The sequence below is a fragment of the Catharus ustulatus genome, chromosome 10, assembly GCF_009819885.2.
Source record: "Catharus ustulatus isolate bCatUst1 chromosome 10, bCatUst1.pri.v2, whole genome shotgun sequence".
Taxonomy (NCBI): domain Eukaryota; kingdom Metazoa; phylum Chordata; class Aves; order Passeriformes; family Turdidae; genus Catharus; species Catharus ustulatus.
This window is the reverse complement of record NC_046230.1, coordinates 13,305,853-13,327,890: the sequence shown is the minus strand read 5'-3', so window position 1 is coordinate 13,327,890 and position 22,038 is coordinate 13,305,853. Positions and strand designations below refer to the sequence as shown.

The window sequence follows — 22,038 nt, the reverse complement described above, 5'->3', positions numbered from 1 at the left end:
CGCAGATTTGTTATGAGATTTTGCTCAGGCCATTTATAGAACAATGTAAATGCTACTGATACTAATTTTTCCCTGACTAGTCAATGAAAATGTTTTTAAAATAGAAATTAGGGTGTTTCCTATCATAATTTAAGAAGTTAAAATCCTAACGATGTTTTTTGATTAAGTTCCTAATTATAAAAAAAAAAAATTAAACAAAAAAACCATGACACAGGAAAGACAGGTTTTTTATTACAAGGAAAAAATTGCTAGAAATGAGTGTCCTATTAGATCATCCTGTCCAGCTCCTGAATCATGCAGAATTATTCTTTGTAATGCATTTTTCTGCTGTTTAATCGTCTCTAGATTTTTCAGACATGCAATGAAGCACCCAAACATCAGAGGATTTGCACGCAGCATGTATCAGAAAGGTTTTTCTCAATTTAACAAGTATTTCCTCTCCTGTTTCTGCTAAGTATTTTCCCCATAGCTAATGCTAAGAGTTTTCAAATATTTGTGTTTATGCCTTTTCTCTTGCTCTTTCTAGGGCCACTTAATGATATTTTTTTCATATGTGGTTGCAAAAAGTCAAGTTAGCTGACAGTAATTGCAAAGCATTGGCTTTGTGTCATGCAACTGTGATTAAACTCTTTTGAAACCATGGATTTAGCAAAGTAAGATGGTATAACTCATCACAGCTTATGCTGACTGGCCAGTCACTGTTATCATTTAGAGAGCTAACCCAGTTTTTCAAAAGGCTGCTTGAACATGTTGAAATACTGCTGTTTGATAATCCCTGAGTCACTGTTGGTCAAACCAGGCACATTTGATTCTTGCCTATAAATAAGCACCTGCAATATTCTTCATTAATTCTGGAGGCCAACTTCCAGCCTCTCGGTGTCTCTCAGGTAAGTCACAGGGGATGTAGAACAAAATGCAGCTCTTGAATGCTATCTGTGAATACCTGGGTGTCGTTCACCTTCACAGAATTCAGCTCACCTTCACAGAATTTTTAAAAGACTATCAAAGAAACAACAATACAATTAAAGGAAGCTGCCAAAAAGCTGCAGAAGTGTCATCTGGCACCACTGTTCATTATACAGAAAAAATTACTGAAAAAAAGCTATGTGAAGACTTGAAAAAAATACTTTCTATTGCCAAAAGGAAAAAGAAAAGTATTAGGAAATTTTTTGTGAGTAGGTAAACATCTCACTGTACCTGAACCAGTGGGGGCAAGGTTAGCTTTTCCCAGCTGATTTACCTTACCATTACCAAGGGCAGATGAAAAGCAGTGACAATGTAGCTGGCAAATCCTAACAGCCTGGTTTTTCTTGGATAGGCATGAGAAACCTTGGATGCTCATCCTGAAGCTCAGGAAAGCCTCTGATTTTCCATGCTCCCTCCCATAACAAGTAATGCAGTAGTCCAAAGATGTTAGCAGAGGAAGATAATAAATCAGATTGGAAAAGTACAGCATCAGAATAAAAATTTTGAATGTTGACTATGTGAGACTAATACATAAACAAATATAGAAGCCAAAGAAATATGCTAATGACATTGGGATATGACCTGAGAGAGGTGCTTCTGTGCTGTATTTGCCTTCAGATACAATTATAAGACCATTTGTACAGTACATTTTTGTTTAATATTTTTCTTTACGGAAAATTTATCAGTGTCATACACAAAGCTTACTGAATCATGCTACTTACACATTTAATAATAAATAATCTTTCCAGGAGCTCTTATGGATCTAAGTATGGTTATAGTAAGGATATCCAACAGTTACTTTAACTTGTGCAAATATCCATTTTGCAAACTTGCAGACTTGATTATAATGTAACCTTCCTATGTATCAGTTTTAGTTATACATCTAACAAGTTCTTTTACGTTTTACTAAAAACAATGTACATTACAAAATATCCTCAGATTGGTTGTGTGGTCCTTTATGTTATTCCCCCACAGATTAGAAAATGACATTTAAAATAATGTTGTGAATGGTGCTAAAGTTACTTTTGATTGTTGTTTCCCTGGGTTAATTTCTGCATTATTCAGAGATTGCAACAGAGATTACTAGATTTCTACATTCCCCTCAATTCAGAATCAGTCCCAATATTCCATGCAAATGGTCTTTCCTGTGTGATGTAACAGGAAAGTGAAAAAATTTCACTGGATCAACAGTATAAGCCAGCAAACAAAAAGGTACTGTTCTTTTTTTCTTGTGTTTGTTTCTCTGTTTTCCCATTTATATAGTACACATTTAAGAAAAAAGAGGAAAACAGATTTTAGTAGCGCTACCTTTGAACCTTAGAGTTGCTTTCCAACACTTATTGCAGTACTAACAAGCCACAGGTGTACACTACAGGAGCGGGTGAAAATGTAATTGAGGGGTATGATGACAGTTAATTGTCCATAATGTATTTATCCCAAGATGCACTTATGCATCTGTTATATATTTAGGTATTTGTTACTAGTAGCTTTGGTGATACTTAAGCAGAGGGGCATCTATATCTAAAAGACAATAAAAAAGGGAAAATGCTATCAGGGGGCTCTAAAGTGGCGAGACAAAGAAAGTTCATCTCTTTTTCACTGTCTCTGAAATGAATAGGTCTATTTATTTCAATGGGCTTTTTTTTCCACATATGCCATATTAAGGTTTGAGTACAAAAATCTTGACTCCTGTTTCTGGATATACTACAGAACTGAATTACTTGATTACCTGCAGGCATTTTAGCAGTGATGTATTTTGATATTTGCCTTTCTAATATAGTTTCTTCTCTGTTTCAGCTTATTGTTGTTATGAAACAGCTTTGCACAATAGACTAAAGTAGTGTCTATTCACCCATTGACACATAGAGGATTTATGTGTGGGAGTAACCCACAAACTTCCCCTCCTCTTTATTGCCTCCCTCCATGCATGCCTTGAGAATAGATGTGATAATTAGTATCTACTTTTATCTATATTTGTATGCCATCCAGACATTTAAGATGAGAACAGCAAGTCACTGTATTGAAGCAATGTCCTGAATTCAAAATACAGTGACACAGCTTGGATGACTTTGGAGGATTATGTATTTTTGGGGCCTACTTCTGCTCTCTGTGAAGGCAACAGCAAAACTGTCACAAGGGTCAGCAGTGAGGGGAACAAAAATTAGGTTATTCTTTTGGGGATTTTGCAGCAGGAGTCAAGGTGCAGAAACCAAACCACATATCTTTAAAATTCAGTGTAGATTGGACTAACAACAAAATCATTTTAGGGCAGTGGATAGTACCAGGACACTCAGTGAGTAACTGATTCTTGCAAAGGCAGTGAGGTAAATGGAGAAGCTGTGCAGGGGGGCAGCTTGTCCCACATCAGGCAGTGGGAGCACCGAGATCCCGACCCAGCTGTGCAGCATGTTGTGCTCTTTGGAAAGTTGACCTTTCAATCAGTCTAGCTTTCTTGCCATGAAAATGGCCCTGCATTTGGGTTTGTTTGCACAGGCTCCCATCAAGTTTAACAGTATTTTATAAGGGGGACAGTAGTCCCACTATATATAAGATCAGGGCCTATATAACCACATTATCTTAAAAGACCAGAGCTCAGTTCATATCAGAAGCTGTTTGCTCATTTGAAACTGCCCAACATTAGCATCTTAGAAATATTATCTGAAGTTGCTGAAAACTGATATTAACCTGCTGCATGCTTGGAGTGCTCTGATAAAATGCAGTTGCTGTGGTAATTGTTATATTATGTTCAGAAAAGTGCCAAGAATATAATTGCTTGCAAAATGACTGTGCAGTTCAGCTTTAATCTACATGGCAAAATTGTTTACTAAAATAAAAAAAACCTTCCAAGTCTTTGCATAAACAAGTATGTTCAGAAGTAGACTCTATTTAACTTTTAACACCAAAATTACGCTCACAGTTTTTAAACCAGATGCTACTTGTAACATTTCCTGTTTGCTAAAAACAAAACCAAAAAGCATAGAGCACCCAAGAAAACCCAACAAAAAACAAAACACAACAAACCCAAACTACCATAGGATGATTTCCTTAAGAATGTTCTCTCAGGTATGTCCAGAATATTAATTAGGCCCATCTATTTCTGTCGGATAATAACAATGTCCAAGCACTGAATAGAATCTGTGACCTGTGAAAGGGCCATTCATATGCTTTAGTCTGCCTTAGCGCATTCCTTAACAAGTGAACATAGACCTTTTTCATAGTCATCCTAAATGTTTCAACTGTGTGTTTCATGGTTTGGTTCTTGTGTCTCCAAAACACATAGCTTCCCCCCCCCACCCCCCCTTCTTTCTTTCTTCTCTTTTCTTTCTCTTTACTCTCTCTTCTTTTTTTTTTTCTTTTTTTTTTTTCTTTTTCGGTCTAGTGGGAAGTATTCCATGCTCTCCTCATTTAAATGCTTATGCCTTTATGGTTATTTTTACTGCCATACCTATGGGGCTTCTTACTTTATTGCCTGTAGCTGAAGGATATTTTAAAGGAATTAAATTTATTCAGTTTAAATCTTCAGGGGGATACAACAATATCTTAAACAATTAGCAATAATTAAAAAGCATCTATTCGAACTGTGGAAAAAGCAAATAGATTTAATTTAAATACAGTAGTTAGGACTAAAGGTTTTTTTCATTAAAACCAGGAAGGGTCACGCCTCCTCCCAAACCTTTCTTTATTTTAGGCAACTTTTTAGCAGTTACCTTTTGTCAGTTGTTGGTTCAGAGCATGTCCCAAAGGGTTTGCATCAGGCATTACCAAAGTCTGGACTGACCTGGGTACACAGTTTCATTGACTAAACTGAGGGTAGAGGCTGAGCTTCTTTGGAGCCTTAAGAGCCTGTTCTGTGTAATGTGGCTCTTTCCATGTTCTCACTGGTTGTGTACATTTATCTGCAGAACAGTAGTCTAATGGAGATCAGATTAAATATGTAATTGCTGCATATCCCAGTAACTATAATAATTAGAATAAATAGCAAAATGACATCAGAAATATTTTACAAAGAAATCTCTGCTCAGTGTGTGATTGTTGGATTTGGTTGGATTTGCTCTAGTGACTTTCCTTTGTCACAGTGATGTGTCTGGGCAGAGCAATATTCACAAGTGGTGTGAGCACCAAAATCAGTTTCTGCTGTGACTGCCCACCAGACATGATGGAAGCACCTTCAGGTGGGACTCCAGAAGCTCCTGTGGTTAGACCTCAGTCAGAGCTCCTTCCCAAGGCAGCCCCAGGCCTTTCTGCTTGGTTATAATGCATACTTGGGAATGTAAAGTCGTATCTGGGACATTTTAATTTGTTCTGTAATGGTCGAATTAGGGTGCTCATGCTTGTGTCTGCTCTTCTCCCACACTCTGTGTTCAAAACTATGTTCACAAGTTTTATGAGGGTTGTAGCACAAAAGTTGAGGTTTACTCTGTCACTAAAGTACTTTTGGTAGCAATTCTGAGTTAAAGATGCTTGTCCCTACCTCATCATTCTTGGTCTCACTGCACAGCTCATTGATCAGAAGAGAAACACGTGCTGGCACATGATGGAGGCCAGGGAAAGGGAGCATTTCATAGGGCTGAAGCTGAGCAGCAACTGCTTGTGCCAGTGGAGAATACTGTCTGCAGATCTGCACCTTCCCTGGGTTGTAATCAAAATAACAGATTCAAACGGAGAAAGTTTTGCTTGCATAGTTTGTCAAGGTGCTTAAAAACACATGGATACAGGTCACTTTCTTAATTTACAAAAAATGTATATACTTAGCTAACGTGATTTGCTGTTTTTTCAGCTCAGAATCTGAGGACATATTCATAAGGAGATGAAAGGGAAGGGATAAATTCCAGACAGTTTGTTGTAAGTGCCAAAGAAAGTGACAGCTATCTACATGAGCAAAATTTCGAACAGTGCCTCACATCCACTGGAAAATACTTAAGAGTCCACAAATAGAAAAAGGTTAAAAACTACTGACCTAAATAATTGGTTCAATTTTCAAGACTGCTGAGCATCCAACTGTTCTCATTGATTATAAACAGATGATGATAACGAATAACAGCTCCCATAGCTGATGAAAGGCATCTTTTCTGGGGAACTTGTCCACAGATGCTTGGAAGAAGGATACATCTAATACAAGTCTTTGATAAGGAGGAACATTTCTCCTTTGGTTGTCTGTTCTGTATGCATAGCGTACATAAATATTTTTGCTTTCACATTATCTTATGTTTCTTAGAACTCTGTTTAGAATTGAACTATAGCTGATAAGAAGAAGCATAAGAAAATATCTTATTTTTATGTGTGGATTATATGCTGTCTCATGCTTCAGTCCTGAAACAGCTTTCATATTTACTGTATTGCTTGACCACCATTTTAAAATTTAGTAAATTTAACATTCTATAATACAGAGGAGTTAGATCAATTTATGAGTAATGTGTTACATTTTATACCAGCTTTAGGTGTTTCCTTGGTTTCTGCATCCAACAGATTTTGTGCTTTGATTCCATATTGTTGTGGTAAATACAGAAGAGCTGTGTTGTTTACTGGGAGGCAAACTGTACCAAGTGGTACCAGGAGAAAATTGAAGCCTGCACTTTAATTTCAAATTCTGAACACTCTCCTTAAAGTTTTTCTTTTTGATGTTGTGATTCATGTACTTCAGATCTCTTGGTTTTTAGAGCTTTGTTTTAATTAATCTTTTGAAAGTTCTTGCAAGATTGATGTGGGCAGTGAATTTTTTCAGTCTTGTTTTGCAATACTAATTCTTGTGTCTGAGAAGAATCTAAGATGAAATTATGTGAAGTTCTTTGGTCTAGGAGGATTAAGTTAGAGAACATCTAGGCAGACTTGAGATCCAAAAGCCCATGGGCTCTGATGGGCTGTACCCATGCACAGAGAGGCCACTCACGATCATCTTTGAAAGGTTGTGGCCATCAGGAGAGCTGCCTGAGGGCTGGGAGAAAGCAAATGTGTCCCTGGAGCTCAAAAAGGGCAAGAAGGACCAGGGAAGTACTGTCCTATCACCTTCTCATCAATCCCTGGAAAGTTTATGGAGTGCCTCATTCTGGAGGCCATCTCTGTCCACATAGATGACAAGAAGGTGATTGGGAGCAGTCAGCGTGGATTCACTGAAGGCAATTCCTGCTTGTCCAACCTGGTTGCCTTCTGTGATAGAACAGCTTCCAAGGTGGATGAAGGCAGAGTAGAGGATGTTGTCTACCTTGAATTCATCAGGGCTCTAGATGCTGTCTCTCACAATGTCACTGTAGGCAAACTCAGTGGAAGTGTGGACTGGATAAGTGGACAGTGAGGCAGATTGAGACCTGGCTGAGTGGCAGATCCCAGAGGATTTTAATCACTGCCACAGATTCTAGTTGGATGCCTGTCAATTGTGGTGTCTCCCAAGGTTCAAGACTGGGCCCACTAATGTTTAACCTATCCATCAATGACTTGGATGAAGAGCCAGATGCCTCCTCAGCAATTTGCTGATGACACAAAGCTTGGAGGAGTGGGCAGTACCCCAGAGAGCTCTGCAGCCCCTCAGAGGGAGCTTGAGGTTGGAGAGATGGGCAGAGAGGAAGCATCTGAAACTCAGCCAAGGCAAATGCAGGATCCTGCACCTGGAGAATATTAACCCCAGGCGCTAGGACAGGCTGGGTCCCATGTCCAGCAAGTGAATTAAGCCATAGGAGGGGTGAAGGCAGTGACAGCTGTGCAGCTACTGCATTGGCTCTCCTCACATACTGCTCCTTTTAGTGACACCCAAATGCACTTAAAACCATCAGTTCTACAGACTTGTGACTCAATAGTTAAAGAGAATTTGCTTAATAAATACTTAAGATCATCCTCTCCATTCAGAAGAGAGAGCCAGAAAACCAAACCCAGGAAATCCTGGGGACTGTAGAGACAGGAAGGCTGCTGAGAACACACACATGCAAATGGCAAATTTGATTACAACGATGGGCTGTCTGCTTTGCAGCTCCTGGAAGCCCACCCTCAGCCATAAAAATGCAAAAATAGTGCAACAGGCAATGTGGCAGAACAGGGCTCTCTGTATTCATTCACAATTAGGTGTTCTATTCTGTTGTCACCAGATGCTGCCACGCACATTACACAACAGAAATGGGATTAGCAGGAATAACAAAAACCTGTCAAAGCACAAAACCATGGCCTAGTAGTCCTGACAAATTAAACAGCCTACAATGAGTGCCAGAGCATGAAAATCACTCACCCTTCCTCTACTATCTCTGAGAGGTAGGCAGTAAATGCCTTCTTAAAAGCAGGCCACCATGCAGCCAACACTAGATGTAGAGGAAAAAAGGCGTTTTCATTTCTGATGGAGCGTAAATTAAGGACAAACCACCTTAACATAAGTAGTGAATATCTGAAAGATAGATGTTTCATTCTGTTAAATACAGAATAATTGACATGGTCCTGGTATGTCTTAAGTGGTCCACATTACAAACCCTTTTATACATAACATGTATATACATAACTTGTAGGAGCTTCCATGGAGTGCTGTTAGTTTTATTTGTATTTGTGTAATGCAAGATAAAATAGGACCAATAGCTATGTAAAATCTGTGTTTTGCTAACCATGCTGGTGAGTCATCACCATGTTGGAAGATTCAGAGGATGAGAGAAGACTCTGTACAGAAATAGCTCCAAGGCTGGAAACCAAGTGATGAGTTGTGTATTACTCTGAAGTGGCTGCAGTGTTTATAGGTTTTTAAGATAAAAACAGAAAGTTCATGTCTATTATAGCCTGTTTTACCTATCTTGAGTTTAATAGTGGTGTCATTAAACTGAGCAGCCAACTGTGCTTGAAATTTTTCTAGAGATATATGACAAGTTGCTTTTTGTAGCACTGTTGTCCATCCTGCATCAAACTCATGTCAAAAGCAGTGACTTGTAACAATCTTTTTCACATGCTTTTTTCAAGGTTTCTTTTGGCTTTATGGGTTGCCTGTCACTCATCCTCCCTTAATATTCCCTGTAGATGGTGATCATTGTCTACTTCTCTTGCATCTGTACTGCTCTTCAGCTGGATGTTTTTCTCTGAGCCACACTCAGACATTATTTGCTTGCCCTAAACTTGGTGAATTTTTGTTCTTGCCATAACCTCATCTGTACAGTTCCTCATTTTTGCTATGTGTGATTTCTGAAAACAGAAGTGATGTCCACATCTTCTATAGGGAAATAGGAACTAAGTGGCTCAAATATCAGGATCTTTAGGCAGTATTTTAGATTATATTTTCACAGTATGCTTCCTTGCCCCCACCCCCAGACTTCTTTACCCTCACTTTTCGTCCTCCCTAAGGAGTGGCAGATAAGTCACTCAGCTTTAGTGGTACTGTAAGTTTAGATGACCAATTGAGCAAGGGTGACAAATGCTGCTTTCTTGCCTCTTTCCTGACCCCATAAGATTTCCAAGATTTCTTCTGGGAATTATTTACAGAAGATGTATTTCTTCATCTGTGGCACAAAACCCATTTTTCCCCTTTATTTCCGCCCTCTGAGAAAGTCCTTGGAGTAATAGGTAAAATGTCAAAAATAATTAAGAAAAATACTGATATACACTGTGGCAGAGAATTATACCTTTTGAGATGGTTGTTGCCATCATCTGTAATCAGTCCCCTGACAGATATAAATACCAGCTTTATCACCTTGTTTTAGTTGATGATGTGTTGAATCAATGTTGATGAAGACCGTATTTTGGCAACTTCAGTTAAAGGGAAAGAATAGTTTCCCTTGTGAAGCAGAGAACATAAGTTCAAAGTAGAGTAAGTACCTGACACAGAATACAGACATTCCTTTTTATAACATCTATTTAATCCTGTTCATGATTTTTTTTTCTCATATGAGAGAAAAGGGCTGACAATAGCACAGTTCTGACCCAAACAATTCCTGACTAAGAGCTTACTTTTTTGCCTGGGATGGAGACCACATATCCAGTGAGTACCCACGCCCAGGAGTAATGTCTCTACTTTCTGGGCTAGGTGGCTATTTGGATTATTACGTGTTTATGTCCTTAAGAAAGAGCCTCTTTGTCCTGCATTTTAAAAGAAAAGATCATATTTATTTTCAGGGGAAATGAATCATGACTAGATTTATGGTACCATGTGCCAAAAGATCAAATTGCATGACCACAAGCATTTATATTTTTATTTATAGGAATTAATATAAAGGAACAAGAACCTTACATGCAGCTTAAGTGTCTGGCATTTATCTTTTTCAAAATGCATTAGAAAGGCAAATGGACTTGGAATGCCAGTTAAAAAGCTAGGATGACTCACTGTAATTTATTATTTTTTACATTTAGGTAGATGCAAAGTACAAGTTATGGTGCCCACAGTTCAACTGCTCTACTATATTTTATGAAGTACAAGGTAGCAATTGGTTGCATAAGGGAGTAAAGATTTGGTACTAAATCCTCTTTGACTTTTAAATGATACTTCTGTATTCTTTGATTTTTTAAAAAAGATTTAACAGTTATGTATACATAGTAAGTATGTACTTCAACCTCTTTGGAATGGATCTCCATATAAAAAGCCTTGCATCCACATGCAAACCTCTGTAGACCACTCAGAATGTTTCCAACCTGGGGAATTCTAGGATTTTGGGACAGTGCTCAGAGCCAGAGTTCTCATGGTCTACATTACACTTGAAAATTAGCTGTGTCCAAAATCCTCAAAAGGGGCATGCTGTGTTCACATGATGCACAATCCCTCAAGCTAAATGAGTGTCAACAAACTAATCTGCTCCCTCAAATCTTTTATACAAAAGCCATATTCTTCCAGAAATTTTTATTGAATTTTTCTGGTATATTTTGACCTCTCTTTCTCTTTTTTAAAATATCTTTTCTCCTTGTCTGTCTATTCAAAGTAAAACTAACAAAGGAACTATTATCCAACAATTATTATTATTTGCATCACAGATATAGCAGATTTCTGATGACAAGCAATATCTCAGTGTTCATTTTCATTACACAGGCACAAAAAATCCACAGAAGCTGACTTGGGAAGTCTACACATTTCTGCCTTCATAGAATTCTGTGTTCTGGAAGCATGGAAAACTCCCCAGTGCTTGAGATGTGCATGGACTCTCACGGAACACGATCTGTGAATATAATCTAATACGTGTATCAGGGAGCTGAAGAGTACATTGTCTTTTCACATAAATGTACCAGCAAAGTCCCCAGAACTAATTTCTGGAAGCAGTAAGGAAAGCTGACAGAGCATAGCAAAGCTGGAGACTTTTTCTTGTTGCTCAGCAGACTGTTGAGTGGCTGGGCTCAGCAGAGCACCGCACACAGTCGGTCAGTAAAAATTGTTGGCATCACCTGAAATTGCTGTTATCTCTGGAAGACTGCCTGTCATGTGGATACCTTTCATGCACAATATGATGTGTGGTATGAAGCAAGTTCTGTGTGCTTTCAGCAAGAATGCAAACCAAGAGCTGCAGAGCATAGCTATACAGAAATAGCTGTGGGGTAAAAAATCATTGCCTCCTGGTGCCCCAAAACCTGGTGCCACTGGAGCTTCTGCAAATGCCCCTTATCCTCAGCTCACTGCTGGCTCCACACTGCTTTGAATCAGGCTCTATCCAGTTGGCATTGCAAAGACTGAGTCTACCTTTGAATTTCAGCTTGGATGAGACGAGAACTTCTAAAGTAGGTCTTGTGATCATTTCCATTGTTATGCTTTTGCCGGTGCTGAGGAACTAGCTCAAGTGCATGAACTGGAATTCATTTTGAATAAAAGTAAACCAACTGCATCTGATGCACTCTGGAGAAAAATAGGTACTTGGTCTGTGGGGTTAAACAAAAGATAGTCCAAAGTAAAAAGAAAATAAATAATTAAAATTAAAATTTATTGTACTGTAGCTTTCTGATCCTCACTGTCAACTGTTTTGCTCTAAAAATCATCCTCTGGTCTGCACTGTTTGTTAGTGTGGATGTAGCCTTAAGGCTCAGCTGAGCTTTTTTTCCCAGTGTAGAAAGATCTTCTGATGGTTTCAGAAATTGTTCAGTCTATCTGTAGTTTATGTTCTTAAAGTGTGAAATGAGGAAGATGATATTTAACCATCTTTATCTAACAGTACGCAACGCAGATGAAAGCCCAAGCAAGTCTGAAGTGTAGTAATATTTTAACTGTTACTACATCTCCAGGAACCTCCTACAATTCTCTGTAATATATACATATATTTTAAAGTTGCTTATCTGAACTATAAAAATACATCCAAGTTTATGGCAGTGCACATAATCAAATCCTCTTAATATAAGCTCTGCTTGGTTTCCCATATGATTTTTAGTACCTGGTAATTGTTATGGATCAGTTTCCACTGAAATGCTGCTTATGAGTGTATTTAGAAAGATGGAGAACAGCAGCCTCTCTTGGGGTAGCAGACAGTTGTTAAATATATCTCTACTAGGTAGGTGCACTGTCACCCTAAATGAGGCATAAATAATGAATCAAATTTTAGAAATAATGATCTTAACTAGGGCAGTTTGGTGCTGTGAATGTTTAATGAGAAAACAAAACACAAAACCAAAAACATGTTATAATAATGCTCAGATTTTTTTCAGTGAGAATTCCAGGTCAGTTGGATTGTTTTCACTGAAATTAAAAGATAAAGTACTCCTGTCCACATGGAAACAGATTTAGGTTGGCTTTTTTTCTCTTTTTGAAAAACAGAGGTACTTAGTACACAACATAGGAATTGCTTAATACACTGGGGTATCGAGCCATTTTGTTAGAATTGCAAGAAAACCTGATAAAAAACAATTTGCTATTACTGTTCTTGGCAGTACTTTGAACTGGTGAAAAATGTGTTCTTTATTATTCAGATATATTTTGCTTTCTGTGTTAATATATGACAAATATACAACCAGTTATATAAGCACTTATAGAATTTGAGATTTCCTTCAGTATTTTAAAATTAAGTTTGAGCCATCCTAAGTTTCAGTTCTCATTGGCATCATGATGTTAATAAATCATCAGAGCCCCATTGATCAACTGGCTTGTTTAACACTGTACAAACAGCAAGAACTTAGCTGGGCCACAGGCCCCACTCTTTGCAATTAGGAAAGTTAATTATTTCACACTGACAGGTTATTAAGTTCTCTCTATCCCCAGAGGTAATACAAAAAGTATTTAGGAGAGGTTTTTGGGCAAAGAACAAGTTGGGTCAGGTCTGATCCTAGATCTGATCCAGGTGAGACACTCACTGCTAGCTCTATTCAGAGCCTCAGCTTCTACACCTGAAAAATGGGGGAATGATATTGGCCCTTAAAATGTGGTTACAAATTGACTGGGTCCCATTCATTTCAACCCATTTTCCTCTCCTGCTACAGGACAGCATTTCCCAAGTGCCGCAATCTTTAAGCAATTATCTTAGACTTCAGTCTGACTAGGCTCATTACATGTTTCTCTGCTTTCCATTCCCTTCTCATCTTTCTTTGATGTTGCATTTTTATACATTACTTTCCCCACATGCACTTGTAGGATTCAGCCTGTATTGGCCTTATTAAAACTTTAACTATCTTCACAATGAACTGGCTCAGTTTTCTCATTTCATGTAGTGAAAAGAAGCCATTGTCAAATAGCAAAAATTAATGGCACAAATTTTTGCATCTCACTAAACATAAACACTTAGATCTTCACGAGATAAATTTACTGCAATTTGATCAAACTCTGTCTCCTTCAAAACACCAGCCTGGTATCTAAATTAGGTCTTAGATTAGAACTGTCATCAAGACTCTTCCCTCTAGGGAAAACCAGAAATATTTGGAAAATAATTCAGCCCATACGAGGCTGAATCATTAAATACAAAATGAAGATATGTGAACACTCTCCATGGAGCAGAGGATCAGCCACAGACCCCTGGAGTCCTGACCTCACATCCTTGGCAGAAAGAACATCCACATGTGTCACATTCTTCAGCCTGCTGAAAAGGTAATGCAGAGAAGATAAGAAAAAGGGTCTGAAGATCATGACTGCGCTGAGATGAACAAGTGCCTACTCTTTTTTGTGATACCAGAAGTGTGAGGATTAAATGAAGGCAACGTGCACAGCCCCAAAAGGGACCATGATGATTCTCTACAGTGTGAGTCTGCATGCTGTGATTATTGATCCTTTATGGGCAGGTCAGGAGGCAACTGGAGAAGTTCGAGGAAGAGAAATCCAACAAAGTCTGTGAGTGGGAAGCCTCTGAGCTGCAAATTTTTGGAGGCTGGCAAAGTTTTCGTGGTAAATATCACTAAATGTTTGTTCCTTGCTTGTATTAATTCCCAGGCATCCCCATGGTCACTGTTAAGGCCAACAGGGTGAACACATCTTGCAGGAGCTGGTAAGACCTATTTTATGATATTCAGAACTGATGTTCTTCACTTGGTGGAGGGAATCTGTGTCTCTGTTCACAAAATGTGGTCTCTGTGGAGGAAAGGCTGCTCAGACCTACTCATGGGCCTGCTCTGGCAGCCAAGTTGCACCTATGCAATAGTATTTGTTAAAATTAAGATTCTAATACAGCATTAAATTGAGTTTGAAATGAATGAGCTGATAGAAATGCTATCCAGATTATCACATTTCAGTCCAGCAACTCTGGATTTCTTTTCATTTGAGGGAGCTCTGCTCTAATTTTGTGTCTTCCCACCAGATTTCTATTTCTCCCAGTCGGCAGTGTACTGGGCTGTGTTCTGGTAAAACACACAAATACTTTCTAACTGCAAACCAACATGTCATCAGCTTTTCAGACTGTTATCTGCAACTGTTATTACTATGCTATTGCAACCACCACTTTTTTCCAGATTGAATGTGCTGCTATTTGAACTCTGATCCCATGGATAGAGTGTGAGCAGCACCTTTAGTAGGATGGCAAATGCTGTCTGCTAAACCATGGCCATAAAATGGGCATTGTTTCTTTGTATATATTGACCAGTGAAAAAAAGAAAATCAGCTCTGTTTTTTTGTTAATGGATGAATTATGTGAATTAAAAGATTTAACAATTTTAAAGCATGGAGTGTGGATGTGCTAAGTTGTTTGTGGGATTGAATTTCTAATAACATTTTTAATTGGAGGTTGAATTCAGGTCCAAATGGGCAAATCTTAATAACCATATAGACCAGTAATCACACCACTAGGCAGATCTTGATGTGTCTTCAATAATTAATCCAAGCAGATATCCTTAAATAATTCAGTGATTTTTAATTAAAGAAAATAGGGTATTTAGTTGATTTTTTTTAGTCTGGGGAATATTTATCAACATGATTCCATGCCTTTACTTTTCTCTAATATTTTTTCTTTCCCTGCTTGGTATTTTATGACTTCTGGATTCTTTCTTAGTTAAATATTTTTCTAAGAGTAGAGACTTTGATTTGTAAATGTGAATGTGATCAATAAAAACCTATGGCTTCAAAGCGTCCTTATTTATATTTAAATCCTCCCTCTCACCTGCTGTTTGTTGCTTTTTAGTTATGTCACCAATCCCACTGGAGCTCAAATAATTTAGCTGGTCCTCTCTAACTCCCAGACATGTTCCTTTCCCATGTACTCTTCCGTCCCTGCAGCTTCTGATGTAAAACAGATTTAAGTTTGTGTAGAGCAGAGGTCAACATGAAAGCCTAAAACAAAACAAAAAAAAAATCTGGCATTCAACTTTTAGCTCTGGTTCTTATTATAACTCAAAGCTCTATTTTAGTAATTTAAAAATGGTAGTATTGTTCTATATCCATAACCTACCTTTCACTGAGTTTCTTAATGACTGTGATGTGTTTAGATAAACTGGCTGATGAGCATTTGGATGAAGAGCAGGCAGTTTTGCCACAATGGTAAAACTGACAGTTAATGTGCAAAATTATCTCTGTGAATTTTACATTTATTTTGCTTTAGATTATGGCCAAGATGAAAGTTTTGAACTTGTTTTGCCAATTCTTAAGCAGTTGTTTGCAAAATCATGACCTTGGTGAACCTTTGGTATGGGTAGTGGGAGCAGTGGCTACATGAGATCCCTTCAGTGACAAATTTCCTGAAAGTTTATTGCCAAATGCTTCAAACATTTATTAATTGTTTTTAAGCAGAGCAACTTCTCAATTGTGTATTTTGCAGTATCACATCCCTTTCTGGAAGACTCAGTAAACAGTCATGAGTTAAGTGTTGAATGAGGATTAAATGCTGTATGTTATGGCTCAATGTGTTAGTCCATTTACCAGTGCTGTATGCGTGTACCCAGCCTTCTGCATTTTTCAGTGTTAATCAGATGGAAATAGCAATTGGAGGTGTAATTCAGTGTTGTGCTTAAGGTCATTAAACCCTGTGGTAATGGGTAAATCCAGAGCCTGCTGTGGCCTTATCAGGCAATTTGGCAAAGAAACCAGTGTTGTTTTACTGAGAGGAAGCGAGCTGGACACTGACTGCATCCCTGCTAACAAAGCCCCACTGTATCAATTTGCTGTATTTTAACCTACCTGGAACATGTCTAAGGTGACAAGGATCTAACCTGAGTGCCCACCAGCCTCTCCTCTTCCTGGGAGAGGAGGGCACCCAGCACAGCCCCAGAGCTGCTCCTCGGTGAGTGCCAAGAGTGCTTGTCCTGCTCTTCAGCTCAACAACCGTCTCGGGAGTAAGTTTCTGCTTTTTTCACAGGAGTTTCATTCATGCAAAATGAATCCTGAGATGAGATAGGAAGAAAAGGAAGGTATTCATGGTAATAATTAATTATAAATCAAAATAGAAAAAAAAATATTGTAAAGGTTTAAGTCTTATCCTGCAGTGGGTTTGAAATCAGACTGAAGTTAGAAGGACACAAGGGATATAAGCCCCTTCATAGAAACTCAGTAAAGACTGTAGTCTGTACTCTGCAAAATCTAAGACTAGGTCTCAGCTGTGAATTTGGTATTGATTTAGCACCTCTTTTGCTTCTGGATAAAGTGACCATTCTTTCTTCAATGGTAATTTATTGCTCCTGTGGTAGAGATGGCTTCTTTGTGGTGACAGGAGATAGGGTAGAATGTGGAGAGCAGATAAAAAAGACACTGGTGGAAAAGAGTCCTCTGAAAAAGTGGATGGAGGGGTTTTTATGCCTGATAGCTAGAAAAACATCATGGCCCTAGGGCCTCCAAATGTGTTTGATTCTTTTGTGTGCAATAAGGAATTTGAGCTCTTTGAGCATTTTGGGGAAGGTCAGGTGGTTAATTTTGAAGTGTTTGCCACAGCTGTGTAAATGTTAGAGAATCCCATGAGGCCTTGAATGTATTTTATAAACTCAGGAGCTCTGAGGTGGGCGTTGTAAGAGGCAGGACTTTACCACAAGAAAACTGTTGATAGAAAGGGAGAAACGCTTACAAATGACTCTGAGATGGAAGGAAGGGGAGAATATCATTTAATTTGGATCCTAGATGCCATGGGTTATACAAGTCACAGACATTCTTTATAATCCACTGAATGCCAAACAGTAGAATATTTGGGGAATTTCACCAAATGTTATTTTAGTGCTTAAAAGTCATGAATTCAATTTCATAAAAAGCTTTAAAAATTTAAAATAATAGGAACAATACATACAATGCATATTTGGGATAATGTGGCACATTTTTAAGCAGTCTCTGATATTAAGGGTTATATATCTTGTCTTTTTTTTGTTAGACTTAATATATTGTATATCCTCCATTGTAACAGAAAATGACTAAATAACTAATAACTCACGTGTAATCCTAAATTGGAAACATTGTCCAGAAGGCAGTAACTTTCCTTCAAATCTGGCAATCTCTCTTCACTCTTGTTTCCCTACTAATTACTCATGCACATTATTGTACGCTATTAAAGTTAGAAAACTAGAATTTCCTGGTCCCATTTCTACCCTTTTGCACCACAATATTGAAAAATGGCTGCTCCTAATCTTGAGGATTTTAAATGTTATTTTTTTGTGATGAAATCACCAAAAAGAAAATTTTATACTCTCTGGTTAGAGTAGAAGGTGATCACATCCAGTCTTGTGTATGATCAGTGAACTTGTCTGGGCAATGTGGCAGGTTGGAGAGTGGGAATGGGCTAAAATTAAGAATGTGGTAAAAGACTTTTTAATTATTTTGGGGTTTATACATAGGAAAACAAGATTAAAAAAAAATCCTACCTTTGTTGATGAAGCCATTGCTTTGGAGCACATTCTGTACAACTTCAGAAGTTAAGCTTTGCATTTCAACTAACTTGCAATTCTCTGGAAATACAGATACAGCCTCAAAATTTCTACAGCTCTTCATCTGAATATTAGATCAGATCTTTTTGTAAGAAACATTCCCTCAATAATGTTCATTGGCTAAATTTTCACCGTCATCAAGGGTTCAGGTAAGAGTTCATGTGCTTTTGGACTCCTCATATTCAAGAATTCATTGCACAGAAATATGGCAATGTGTTGCATTTTGTTTGCTGGAGACTCAGATTCTGTCCCCTTTATTGTGCTTTCATAATTACTTCACAGAGGTTCATCAAAATAAATATTGATATTTACAGAGAGTTGGCTGCCTCCACCCACAAGCAGGACCATCAAGACACTTATTTTCATGAAAAATCTTTTTAATGCTTAAAAAAAGTTGCATTATAATTACCTACACTTTTTTTTTCCTTCATTTTTTTTCCCTGCAGTTGGAGTTAAGTAAGTGAAAATTCTGTCTACAGAATCTCAAGTTTCAAAAGAAACATAACTCTGGATTTTGGATGGTCTGACTTCCTTTTCCAGGGATATGTCAAGTCCAGTATTTCAGTTTGAAACACTGATGTGACAGACTGCCATAATGCAATGTGTTTAACCACCTCAATGATGCATCAAGTGAAAGGAGTTCCCAAAGATTCAGTTCACACATGCTCACACACACAAAAAAAAATGAGGCATAAACAGTATGGGAAGCGGAACATAAATCTTTTTCACATAGTTTGGCACAAATTCAATTATAATTTGTAAATGTTCAATCAATTAGACCACTCAGTTGTTTAACTTATGACTTTGAAGGCAGATTATCTTTTCCAAGAGGAAAGCTTCTCTTTACCAAGACCTTTTATGTTAACTGCTCCAGAAGGAAAATGTTACATTTGCCATAGGATATGAAGAGATTCAGGAGAAAAGGGTGTAATACCAGGATGTCTTTGGCTGAATTTCAAGATTTTCATAGGAATAGGCTTTTGAAACCTTTAAGCTGCCAAATGACACAAAAACACTTTTCCCCCAGAAGGAAAAGAAACCTACACCTTTTTTTCTCCCTTACATTAGAAATAGTAATCTAGTGTCTTTATAATGTTTAATACTTACAGTGAAATTCAATATTAGTTGCATGTACACTTGGAAGTTGAAGAAACTGCATGAAAGCCCATTAAATTGTCCCTAATTTTCAAATGCTTTCCAGAGACTGACTTACACACCCTTTACTCCTAACTTCTTTAGGTTCAGAACTTGTCAATTCCCATACAAGATATCACAGATTCAAACATTATCAATAGTCACTTCCCAAATACTGGGAACTGCAGTTGGCACCTGGGTACCATGGAGGGGACACCTGCAAATACGAGATACAGAAAGCTAAGAACAAGTGGGTGAAACACCACCAGGTGATACACAATGTGCACTGTTGTGTTTTTTGAGTTCCAGCTTTAGGAAAGGGCTGGGAAAACCCTTGTGTTAAACTTTTTTTTTTTCCTGCTGCAGATGCAGAGCTTGCCTGTCAGAGAGCAGGAGCACTGGTGGGTTTGGCAGCCCCATGATGGTACCAGAAGCAACAGAGACACACAGGAGCTGGAGGTATGTCCCTTCTGCCAACTGCATGCTAGTTTAGTGAATACACTTTATGTGGATAAACAAGAGCTGTCTGCAGCCTGGGACCAAACTGGAGCAGTTCATGAGTGGCTGTGGCCCATTGACAAAACAACAACTGAAATATTGTTCAAACTGAAAACATTGCAATTACTCTCTCTCCTATTGAAGGCAGTCGCTGTGTTGGCTGCACAAGAATTTTGAGTGAGCACTGAACATGTAGACTAAAACTAAATCATAACCAGAGGCTGTCTGAAACCTTGTCTGCCAACAAGCACAACAGAAATGATGTCTGTCCAAGCACTGCTGCTGCTGGGTTAAGATTGTAAGGCTGAGCTGTCTCACTAACTCTGGCTGAGTGCAGGAGCCTTGGCTGCCTGCTTTTGACTGCATGTAACCTTTCCAAAAGCACCCAAGTATCTTACAAGCCTGAATCTCGTTGAAAGGCAGATAGCTGAGGGGTGACTAACATAAACAACAGCCTAAATGCAGCGAAATTGCCTGGAATGGTCTCATAAATCTCAGAGCTCTCCTTTTGCCCGAGTTTATGGAGCTGTACTCTGTGGAAGCTCAGAGTTACCAGCAGAGTGTTAAACAGTGTTTAGTTGGCCTAAGCTGGCTGATTTTTGGAAGAGTGAGTGGCTGCTAATTTTTTTCAGTCTCCCATTACCCACACCTGTAAATCTGCTGTGGGACTTTGCAATGGCCAGGACATATTGGTCTGTAGGTGCGTGGCGCTCCTTGCCTGCTCCATGTGCCACCCAAGGTGGTGCTGAGTGTGGAGTGCTCCCACAAAACCTGTGGCATGACAGCTCTCTTTAATTCAGTGAGGACTGGAAGATTTTTTCCCTGTGGATCTTTTACATTCAAGTCAGGCTTCACATAGCCCACAGTCTAAAAAAAAAAAAAGAAAAAAAGTCCTTCACTACAGAGACAAATAGCAACATGTGGCTGGAAGATAACAGAAATGTACATGCAAGTGCAAAAATTAAATATGGAAATATGAAAATGAAGTTCTTGGTTTTTTTAAGCAAAAGAACTGATTCACTTTTCATTGCTGGAAATTGCATGGGGTTTTATTTCCTCAGCAGCTGATCTCAGAAAAACAACATAGAAAAAAATATCCATAGATAAGATGCACCACCACTGTACCCTGACTTGGTTTGCTTTGGAAGTGGGAGTCCTCTGCAAAACTTTTGCAGATGATCTGAAAAACAACAACAAAAAATATAAAGGCAAAAGAGTACATTAGAACTAAATGTGCAGAATGCAGATGTGCAGCCTTTCTGTATTTCCTTCTCTGCCTTCAGTCTTCCTGCAGCGTCATACCTTTCCAAGGAACACTGGATTGCTTTTAAAGACTGTTTGTTCATTTTTCACTGTCATTTTCTGCAACTCCTCCCTCCCTCTACATCCCCTCTCCTTGTCTGCAGCCCACATCTTTGCCAGATAGTTAATGTAAAAATGATTACCTCAGCTTCTTGCAGGCTCTGCCCCTGCTCTGGGGTGGTTTAAACAAGCTGCTTGGTTGCCGAAAAAAATCACAGTGCTCAGCAGCGAGGCTGGTTGTCTCTGAGCCGCATCATCGTGGAGGTGGCTGTTGAGAGCTGCCTCCAGGAGCAGCAGAGAGATAGAGACAGACTCCGGTGTTAAAGAGGCAGACTGCGGGGATCACTCTCTTCCTTCTGTTAATGACTCAGTCTGTATTTACAGAGGAACAAAGTTTAAAAAAAATCACCCGTAGTCCTGTATTTTTCATTAGTCCCCAACAAATATAATTATTTAAGTATTCTTTGGAAGGGAAGAAAATTAGTTATCTAGTTTCTTCTTCTTATGCAAGGATTTTTTTTATGATCTTTACCCATATTGCATTTGAAAGTGCATGGTTCTGGGACTGTCCCTCACCAGGGGCCTTTGCTGTGTCAGGTACAATTAGAAACCGGGGCTAATTGGGGTCAATATTCCATTATATGAAGCAAAGTGATAGGGAAATGAGCTTTCATTTGAAGGTAACTGGTCCTGGCCTGTGTGTGGAGGCAGTCCCATATGGAAAGAAACAGAGGCCTGTTTTACACTTACAGACACCAAATTTTTGGGGTGAAAAATTACTTTCCCTATAAGAATCCCAAAAACTGCTAGTGCTCCAAATCTGAGATGCATTTTTTTTTCCTGTAAAACACCAGAAAACACTTTCTATTAAAAAATATTTAAAACACATAGAGTTTGATAATCAAATAGCTTCAACATTATCTAAAAAGACAGCATGACAGCTTTCCAGTAAACAAGCAATAAATAATC

General features: G+C 38.5%; 1 long non-coding RNA gene across 2 annotated transcripts; it reads right to left on the bottom strand.

The window, feature by feature from the left end:
* Positions 1–13,371: 13,371 nt before the first annotated feature.
* On the bottom strand, positions 13,372–21,874 carry LOC117000985. 2 transcript variants are annotated; one of them, XR_004418891.2, is made up of 7 exons: positions 21,213–21,869; positions 20,789–20,947; positions 19,243–20,634; positions 18,073–18,156; positions 16,412–16,614; positions 15,399–15,568; positions 13,372–13,892 (listed from the first exon to the last, which is right to left on the bottom strand). It is a non-coding gene; the product is annotated as an uncharacterized LOC117000985 (long non-coding RNA). The 2 variants fall into 2 exon arrangements; XR_004418890.2 differs by having other exon boundaries at positions 16,412–18,156; positions 21,213–21,874.
* Between the last annotated feature and the right edge of the window lie 164 nt (positions 21,875–22,038).